Here is a 10,838-nt window from a genome sequence, read left to right on the forward strand (position 1 = left end):
AATTCTGGTTCCACCAAATTTTCTTAGAGGGAGTAACTTCCTTATGTCAGGATTATGTGACAGAACTAGAGCTAGGTTAAGGATAGAGCTGACCAGGATAGAGCTGACCTCAGAGAAAGAGCAGATTTTTGTTTCTCTTTGTGAAAATTTTAGCAGCTTTAGCCTTATTTAACATTATGCTTGTCCCAAGTTTCAATTAGGCAGATGCTCACAGTACTTCTTCCCTTTGAATACACAGCTGGAGTCTGAATCAGATGACAGAATGGTTGGACAAGGTTGTCTAAGGACAATGTTTGTTCTGCTCTGGACATTGCAAAGGGAGAGACTGCCTCTTCACACCTGCCTCACACCTGCCTCTTCTGAAGACCTCAGCAATATAAGAACTTCCCTTACTGCATAAAACTTCAGACGATCAGGCAGAAGATTCTCCACAAGACGGGTTAAGGACCACTTTGAGGAGATCAGCTCAGCTCTTCTCTGGCTTTTCAGTGCTTCTTAACTTATTTTTAATTCTTGTTTTCCCCTAAATAGTTAAAGATTGATTCTGTTGCAGCATCTTCCAGAACCATTAGTTTCAGTCTCTAGCCTTCAAAACCATCAGTCTCAGTCTCTATGGTTATGTGCAATGAAGCTGGGCTTCACTTAGGATTTGCACTTCCTAGAAAGAAAAGAAATTAAGGCTTGCATGAAGGCAGAGGGCAGGGGGGGAACAAACAACAACAACAACAAGAGATAAAGCAACCAGAATATTTTTATTCTGCATTTTTTCCAGTTGGTGATAAGCTTGACTGTATCTCTCCCCCACCCATGCAAACATTGAGCTTTGTTTCTCTAGGTCACAAATGGCACGATTTTGCATTTCTGCCTGCTGGTTTAGGTGAAGTAAAGCAGTGGGGCTTTGCAGAGTGGGACAGCTGGGTGAAATCCTTCTTACTCTCTTGATTCTTTCTCTTTCAAAGTGAGTTGCTCTAGTCCTTGTGAGAAGGAAGGAGAAGATGGTGGTTTTGCACAAGCATTCTCAGTGACTGTTCTTTTCTTTGTCAATCTTGGAATTTCCCCAAAGGCTTTTGCTTCTTGCAGCTCCTCTGATATATTTTTTTCTTCAGTTTCTTTCCTACATCTCTGACCCCCAACAGAACATGGTTACTCTCTTTCAGTAATATAATGAAAACTAACCTTTGACCCATCCAGACCCTTTGGAACACCAGGGCTGTAATAAACTACAAAAATATGTGGAGGTATGGCTGCTGCTTGCCTCTGGTAGATGGATTTTATCAGAAAAGGTAGTGCTGATTTGTATCACTCAGCCACACCAAGGTTATACAAAGAGCAGCAAAGCCCCAGGAGCATAACAGTCGGTCTGCTCTTAACCTCAACCTTTATCTCTCACAGCCAGCTTCCTTCCCACACCACAAGTACCACGTGTTATTTTATACTGAAGCAACACTCAGCAACTGGGTTCTGTCTGCTCAAAGAATGGAAAGGGAAAAGGAGGATGACATGAACACAGATGGGTGAGCAGCATGAGAACTAACAATTATGGAGCAACGCTATTACAAACCAGCATCAATCTACTACCTGCCAGAGTGTGTGCACTTTGGAGTGGTCAGGATGGGCTTTTCATCAGTTATTTCTTTTTGTCTCAAGCTGTTATCTTCACCTTTAGGTGATGAGAACTGAATTTGACTAATCACTGCTGAATGAAAGCAGAGAAAGCTGAAGGAATCAGAGGGTGATAGCACCTGCTTCAGCCTGCCGGAAGGCACCCATGACTAAAGCCAGTGCCCGCCCCAACCCCACCATGTCCCAGGGGGATATATTCATTGTATCTGGAGGCTGGTGGCCTCTCCCATTAGGTTCCTTCACTAAAAGGTCACATCACTCCACATCTGATTTGAAATTTTTTGAACCCCGCGAATAAGTAGGGAAACCCATTTATGCATTTCCTGTACATCACCTCTACAGGGAGAAGAATGGTGCTTACTGGAGTTCACAAGGAGTGAGGCCTTCTAAAGCCTTTGGCAAGGGATAAATCCATGAGCATATGTGCCTGGAAAACAAAAAGAAAACAAAGGAAAATCTAAAGCCCGAGGGTAAAATTCTGTCTGAGTAGGAATGTATTGGTATTTACTATTTAGTTACTAACAAATGGGACGGATATTTGATTGTTCAAGGCTTCGTCATCAATATGTTGCAGAAATCAGAATAGTATTTCTTACTCTTCATCTCCCTGATCTACAACATAAAATAATAAGCCGTTTATAAACATGAGATGGGGTAGGCAAAAAAAACCCAACAAACCAGAGACAGCTGCACAGACCAGCAGCTGTGACACACACAGGAAATTTGGATGGAAAGAACCATTAGTGCATTGAGACCATCTCCTCGCTTGTTAGCAGGGCCAGCCCCCTTTTAGCAGACTTTGAAAAAGCAGCTCCTTCATGACAGATGTGGGTAACTTTAAGATTTTGTGCTTCTTAAATAACCTCTCAGGGAAAAAGCCTTTTCAGATATCAGTCTCTGCCTCACCTTTTCTAACTTGAACATGTGTCCATCCTGCAACAGAGAGAGGCCTATCTGCTGTATTTGAAAGACCTGTCAAACTAGCATTTTGCTCTGTGCTATCCAAATAATGGCTGTTCCTTTGTTGTTCTACAGCAGGTTCGATTATGTCACAAAGCCCATCCTAGGACAGGCATATGATGAGTAGGAGCAGCTATTTTGCCATCAATTTGTTGAGTGATGAATGTGTCTTAAATGTTAGAGAGAATAAATAGCAGGCAAGACTGTACATGCCTCTTGGCCCAAAATGCTCATCTCCCATCAAGCCTCAAATATTATAGTTTTGCTTTGCAGACCATCTGCTTATCCTCTCAGTCCCTTAGGAATGGAGAGTATTAAACAGTTGATAAACACAAGTTCAAATTTTAGAGACTTTGCAAAAAGTCTGTGCTTGGGTCACGCTGATTTCCTGCTGATAATCTGACCAATTCCAAAATAATTCTGAGGAAAAAATCCAAAGTAAATGTTCCGTGTGCAACTGGATAAATTTCATGGCTATTCAATATCCAATAATATTGTATACAAAAATAAAACCTTTATTTTATCCTATTATAACCTACTAAAGATACACAAAGGAAGTTTTTTGAAGAGCCACAGCTGGAAAACTACTAATTGCATTGGCAAAATAAGAGCTCTGAAGTCTTGTCTGGCTCTTAAGCCCAACGTATCATCTTCTCCATCTTGCCAAACATAGAAAAGCATGTGTTTTCTGTCAAAGTCCCACAGCAAACCATGTGGAAAACAAAGCACTATAAATAACTCCTCCCCAACATAAAAGGTGACTAATCTGCTGCTTCTAATAATATTGCCCTTCAAACCCCCCAAATTTTCCTTTGTCTTTACCTGTCTATTAAAGCCACATTGCTGTGCTCTTTTCCTGACTACCTCTTTCTTGAGATCTCATCCTTTATTGTTCTCTTTCAATCCTCAAACACTTCCAAAAAATGTTGTTTTAATTACCTGTAATCTCCAAATTATTTTTGTGGAAAGGTAAATTTCATAAAAGAAAAATGGAATTGCAAATGCTAACATAGGAGAGTATGATCGACTCTTTGGGGTCTGGCTTGTAGTCTAGAATATTGAGTTAATTTTCTGACTCATTAGCCGTCCACTTGCACTCACTATGCCTTTATTTTCCCTGTTGGCCATGGGGAGTACATATTCAGTGCCTTGTTTAAAGTAAAATACTGTGTCTAAAGAACAGTAACTGTTTTAAGATCTGTTGATTAAACAAACAAACAAACAAGCTCAAAAAAGCAATATAAGCACTAAATACTACTACCAAAAAGAAAAGTCAGCAGAAATTGTGCTGCAGAGCTTAAAATCCTTACAGGTCTGGCAAAAAAAAAAACATAATAGAGAAGGATTTCCTCCCACTGGCAGTGCTGTCACTCACCTGGTGTCAGCTACTGGGCACATTCACCTGTTCAGTCCTGAATCTGCCCTACATTTAATGGAAATATGGTGCCAAAGTGAAGTTGTCTTTACTAAGCATGTGCTAACGATTTCAAAAGGAGAATAGTTCTACATTCTAGGACAGTTCCATAAACCTTCATATAATAGTGGTACAATAGGATATTTTCTCAATAGAATTGGGATGGGTATGTTTGAAACTATGAGATACATAAAGCACATGATAGGGAAGTTTATGCAGAGTTTTAAGGTCTGTTTTTACCCACTGACTATGCAAGTATTTTTAATGTTGTGCTGTGTTTTAGTGTGCTATGTGCCAAACAATGATAGTTGAACTGAGCAAGGGAGATGACTTCATTTGTTGTTAAAAAAGAATTTTTTCACATGACCTAAGTCACACGGCTAATCTAAGTCACTAGCTGTATTTTCAAAATTTATCTTCTTTTCTCTACAATAATTTCTTCTATCAGTTCTGACATTAACTTGCTGCATTTGATTTCAAGTTTGTTTACAAGATTTTTCTTGCATGTGTATCATTTTGTCCAAATGTTGCTCTCACCTGCTGCTAAAAGAATAATAGCAACAATAACAATTTTGTAATCTGTTGAAAATCAATGATTTGTGCCGGCTAAAGTATTTCACAATTCCAGAGTAGTTTGTTATTTTTAATTTATTATGTATTTTGCTAATGTTAGGGTGAGTCATAGTTAGTGGGGAAGACTGTCAGTAAATGAAGAACTGAAATCTTTATTGCTTTTCCATATTTTCTTTTTGAGTGCAGCTTTGTTTGTTAGCTGGTTGTAAAACAAGAATTTGGAAGAGAACAGTAGAAGCACAGTACTCCAGTGAAAGAAATTACAACTTTGTTTTAATTTGTGAATGAAAATAGTTCCTTTCATTTGTGAATTTTCCTAGATTTTTCTAACTGTTGTGACAGTTTTAAATAGAAATTCTGCAAGAGATCTATAGGTATCTTTTCCCAATAAATTTGTTTAGACAGTCGAAGACCGCAAGTTTCCTCTGCACACTTCAGCGAATCTATATGGATTCTATGTATTAAAGTAGGAAAGTTAAATTTCACCGGGCTATAAAAATATGGCTTCAAAAAGCATTTATCTAAATGCTTATGACATTATACGTAGAAAATTATGATCATTATGAAGTTTCCTGTGTGACTTGATAGTAATGTCTTCCTTTCTTTGTGTTTTGCCAGGCCTCTCAGACTTCTCTTTGGACATAACTTACCCTCATTCCCTGTATGTTTTTAATATTTCATTTCTCTGTAACTTCTTGGTTTTGGGCATCGATGTCTCCCTGACTATAACTATTGCTCCCTCTGCCCCTTTCTTCTCTTTTCTGTGTCCTTCTTGTGTCTTTTTATGTTGTCTAATGCTTTCCAAGTCATTCTGTTCCATGCATCCTCTTCCAGGTACCGCGCCATTTTCTTTCCTCAACACTCTGGTGTTAGTTAGTGTTAGAAATCCACTTACAGTGCATAGCTCAGCTCCATCTACAGGCTTAGGAATAAAGCCTGTTGTAACTAAGCACCCTAACAAAATATTTTTGCAGTGCACATAAGTCCTCTGTGTGGGAGGCCAACTTTTCAAATGTGCAGTGCATCATTTGAAAAATTCCCTTGGGGCTCTAACCTTGTAGGCAAATCTCTTAGAAACTGGTTCCAAATGGCTTTTCATGGTGAGCTGTCCAGACAGTGTCTGCTCAGCAAGGCTGCCTTTTAGCAGGCCAGAATCAAATCTTGGTTGTGTCTGTACATGTATTTTATCCCAGCCCGAAGGAGGAGAACCTGGCCTGCTTCACCTGACGTGCCAGTGCAGGAGGAGCCAGGACAAAAATCAGTGACTCCATTTTGACACAGGCAGGAAACAACGAGAGGGAGGGGGCCTTGTTTCTACGGCATAAATAATATTTTTGTGACTCCCGTATCATGATTCAGCAGCTCTGATGTCAATTTACAGTAACAAAGGAGACAGGAGATGGTGTGTGTGGGAAGGGGTGTTGACAAAAGCATCTTGTACAACTTCCTCTGGGCTCCCCAGCTGTGTTATCAGGGGTGGGCAGCTGTGTAGGACAAGGCCAGCATTAGGGGAGCAAAGCCCCAGACTGCTGAGAAGAGATCTGTGGCAATAGCAAGAAATGAGGGTGGTAGATAAGCTTTCAAACTCAGGATCTGAGATCTTTGTGGTGCCACTGGCTCTGCCAACCAGCAGATGCATTTGCTCAGTGTAAGTAAATGCCCGTGCTGGAAAAAATGCACTGTGCACTGTTCAGAGCAAACCCCATATCTGATGTGCAAAATTGGTGATGCTTAAAAATACAGGATGAAACTAAATATGTCCTGGTTGTTTAAAACATTTTTAGATCCTTGCAATATTAATTCAGGATTGGTGTGTGCGTGTGTGTGTGTGTGTGAAATTTTTCAAGCTGCCTGGCCATGACGATAAAAAACTTCTGAAAGAGAAACTGAGATTCCACAGGACCTCTCAGTATGCCAAGAGGTTTGGCTTATGAGAACACAAAACAAAAGATAAAATACAAAACATAGTATAAAGTTGTGGGGGAAAAAAGATTTGGTAGTGCTGTGTCTCACAACTTTTCTCAACTATCTTTTCTCTACCACTATTATATCTGATACCATCCATATCCAACTACATTAAGATCAGTTTTCTAGACCCCATCTTTGCGATGCCATGCCTGCATCCCAGTTTTCTCCTGCTAAGACTTAATTTGAGTTGGTCTCTACAAAACTTTCTTGCCCCAGGCTGCTTTGTTACTCCTAATCATTCTTCTGGATGTCTCTGTTAAATTTACTTCTGTTTGCAACTTATCATCACTGTTCATAGTACCAGGAAACCATTGCTTCGTACTGGATTGCTCATCTTGGACATTGTGTGTGAATTGTTCTTTTTAACCAACACTTCAAGTTTCTCAGATGACTGGTAACAGTGAATGTTAGTTGAGCTTCAGTGCCAATTCTGTTCGCTATTCTTGTTCTGAATCCTCCTCCATAATAATGTCTGCCACCAAGCTGCACCGTTGCCTGTGGCACTCCCACTATTGCTGCAGTTCTGGGCTTCTTTGCCAACTAGAAAAGAAAAAAAAAAAAAGGGCTTCCCCCACCTACTTTGAAGAACCTCAGATGAACTTTGCTATGAATTGCACTTTTTTTAGTGCCAGCTTTATACAACTTCTGTCACCTTAGACAAACAGATATGGAAAAACCCTAATCTCATAGTTTTCTTCCGTCTTTGAGAATGTATTTCATAATGCAGCATGTCACATTGAAACATAGCAGGAGATATTCTCCTTGGTCTACTACAAACGTGTTCGTACCAACCTACTGAGTAGTTTTGTATTTACCCACATGGAGACTGCATAGATTCATCAAGAGTCTGGAAGGAGACTGTAAACCACTGATCTCTACACCACTGTGGCATCCTTGTAAGATGAAAACCAGACTAGGCTCTAATATCTGGACGTAGAATTTGAGTGGTGAATACTAATAATGGATCCTCCTGCATTTAAGAAGCTGGAGAATTTAATTCTGTCTCTATATTACTACTTTGGAGATCCTTTTGCACACCATTAATGGTTTCATTACAGGGGCCTGATATTTAACCCTTTCTGCACACCATGCCTTAGAGTGTGAACACTAATCTTACAACTCTGCTAAGTGGTGGCTACTCCACTTACAGGATATGCAGCCCTGTACAGTCTGGAGCTTGCAGCACTCGGGGTGACTGACAGCACAGGTCTCACTACTCGCAGTAGCTGAGAGTGTGAACCTTGGCACTAGCATTCAGAATACGGACCTCACTAGGGAGCGATGTAGATCTCACTCTGTGCAGAGAATGAAAGTTTGAATGTCGGTTGTAAAGTATTTATATGTCTGCAACACTGATATGGAAACATCCATACTGAACTGCAGCCTGTCCTCTGTCGGCTGAGGGGCAGGAGCCGTTGTTTGGGCTGTACCCTGGAGACACGAAGATTATGTGTTAGGTTGCAGAAATCAGGGTTTTCACTACTGAGCACTGAAATTCTTACATGGTCAGAACCAAGCATTAACTACATTTAGATGTAAGATGAAGACTGTATATCAAACACATAGCACATAGCACATACCCATGGCAGGGTAATAATGTGGCCTCATTATTTAAGTCTGAAAGCTCAGCAAAGAACAAACCCATACTGGTCTTCTGCTAGAGGTCTAGGTTCTGCTAGACCTTCCAGAACTATTCGTTGTTCACAGTCATATAGATTTCCCTTCTTTTTCTCACTTACATTAGTTAAAACTAGGTAGAGCACACTTGCGGGATGAATCTCAGTTCTAATTTCTATAAATCCTCTATGGACCATCTGCCACATTTAACTCAGCTGCCCTGGCCTGTTCTCTGGCCATAGCTTTCCCAGACCAGGCCCATCTTTTTCCTTCTTTCCCCACCATGACACTGAAATCTGCCCTGACTAAATAGCACTCACCAGGCAGTCCATTTATTCCTTACAAACACTAGTAAGGTGCAATGGGTCAGACTGAGCTCCCAGCTGGAAGTTGTGTGTCTGTGCATGGCGGCAGGCATAAGGGAGTCACTGGGGCCAGCGAACAAACTTGTGGTGCACACAGAGTTAATATGCTGACAGAAACACTGAGGTTTACATCTGAAAAACCAAATATAAAAATAATATGATGAGTAAGACTAAAATTCCCTGTTCTGAGCTTCCATGGGGCCAGATCCCCTCCCCCTCATTCAGGGCTCAGCAGTCACTTCTCCTTTTTTCTGTGCCTTGCAGAAATGTGTCCTGGGATGAGTCAGAGCAGGACTTCCAGGCAGTAGCATTACTGCACTTGGCTCCCACCAAACAGCAGGCAAAAATGCCCGCTGCTGGGGCCTCACAGCTCCTTTCATACACTTAGAGGGCTCTCCCTCTGTTTCACTTGTTACCTCTTGATACTGTTTTTTTCTGGAGCATAGCAAAGATTAGGTCAGAAAGGACCTCTGAAGGTCACACAGGCCAGTCTCCTGCTCAAAGCTTCACAATTTGATCAGGTTGCTCAAGGTCAAGGCCAGCTGAACTTCTGAAAATCTCCAAGAGATACCACAGCAACTGTAGACATTTCTTCCAGCGCCTGACCACCTTTATTGGGAAGAACTTTTAAAATCTCCCTGCCCTATCTGCATTGATGGTCTGTCCGCGTTTCTCTCTTTTGCCTGGGCCCCATCTATCAGTCCTTAATATCTCATACATCTGGAACCTCCAGAGATGTTTTGATGTACCCGCTCCAGAGATTTTGTTGAGGCTCTTATATCTTCTCTTCGCAGTTAGTGCACTTTCAGGGCACCATTTATGTCCCACCCTTTTTCAAAAGCGACCTTCTGACTGCACGACAAGAAGAAAACAAAGGATAAGAATGTCCTGAGGACAGAGTGCAGAGAGCACTATTAGGTGTGAGGAAACATGAATTTACTAAGCCACTCTAACCCCTTTATTAATAAGGGTTTTTTTTTTTGGTGGAAATCAGCTGTCAAAATGTCTTCCTAGAAAAGAACACTCCCATGGTGGCTAGAGACCCAGGCTCCTCTGGAGGGTCCCCTCCTTCAACCAAGGCAGATGCTTGCCAGGCTTGCATGAGACACTGAGGGGCTAACTCCCACTGAGGCTGTGCTTGGCTAAAGGAAAGTCTCTCACAGACTCGGAGTGACTGAGGGAAGGTTTAGTACCATCCTTGGGCTTGGGGGTTCCCCATCCTGCCAGCACACCACCTCAACTTCTCGGGGAGAGGCAACCAGCAGTACAGCCATACCAGCCTCATTTCCCAACCCAGACTGTGCACAAAGCCCAGGTGCCACGCTGAGCTGCCAGCTGTGATGGCACAACAAGTTGTCACTAAGCTCTCACTGTAAAGTGCCACGTAACTCCCCACAGCATCTGGAGCCTTTTACAAAGGCCACTTACGTCGTGTTACCCTTGGGTTTAATTGCTTGTGTCCAGCAGCTGTGGGAAAGACCAGATCTACCCTACCAGGTGATATGTTCCTCCCTGCCCAGACGCTGGGTGAAATTCCCGATTTCCCCTCAGAAAGCAGCTTTAGCTCCAGCCCGGGCAGGGCAAGGGCACGTTGATCCGGGCGCACCGGCCTCGTTTCGCGGGCCGGCAGCACCTCCGTGCGGCGCCTCTGCAGAAACACCGCTCGGAGCGGAGCGGAGCGGAGCGCGGCTCCCCCGGCACCGCGGCCACCGGCTCCCGCTGCTGGGGGCTGCCAACTCCAGAAACCGCAAGAAACAATCAGGTGTGCGAGAATAACTGATTTTCCAGTTTTCCTTTTATATTTATCCCATCATTTACTTCAGTTCGAGCCCTGTAAACGGATTTTCAGATTGGTGACCCAGCCAATAATGTAAGACTTTATCGAAGTAGTACTTAAAATAAATAAATAAATAAATAAATAAATAAATAAATAAATAAATAAATAAATAAATAAAGGCGACTTTTAAAATCAAACTGTTTGCAGCATTTGTCATTAACTAATACTTTTGAGTGACTGAATTTTTCAGTAAACAAATTATTTGTCCAAAATCTGTACGAAGCTCCACCAATATCTCTAGGCTTTTGTGGATGCACAACACACCACCTTTTGGGCTCTGTACAAGCTGTACCCCACGCCTCTGTCTTCATGGGTGCCAGTGAGCTGTAATGGGTTAACATTTTTTTTTCTGGAAAGCTGCTTCAGTTCCATCATTGCCCCATTCTGGCAAGAAAGACACAAGACCATAATGCCTGTAAACAAGGGTAAACTTTGGAGACACCCACGTAAAGGTATTAGAAAGGCAAGAACATCAGTTACA

This window comes from Streptopelia decaocto (genome assembly GCF_964273445.1).
Source record: "Streptopelia decaocto genome assembly, chromosome: 7".
NCBI lineage: Eukaryota > Metazoa > Chordata > Aves > Columbiformes > Columbidae > Streptopelia > Streptopelia decaocto.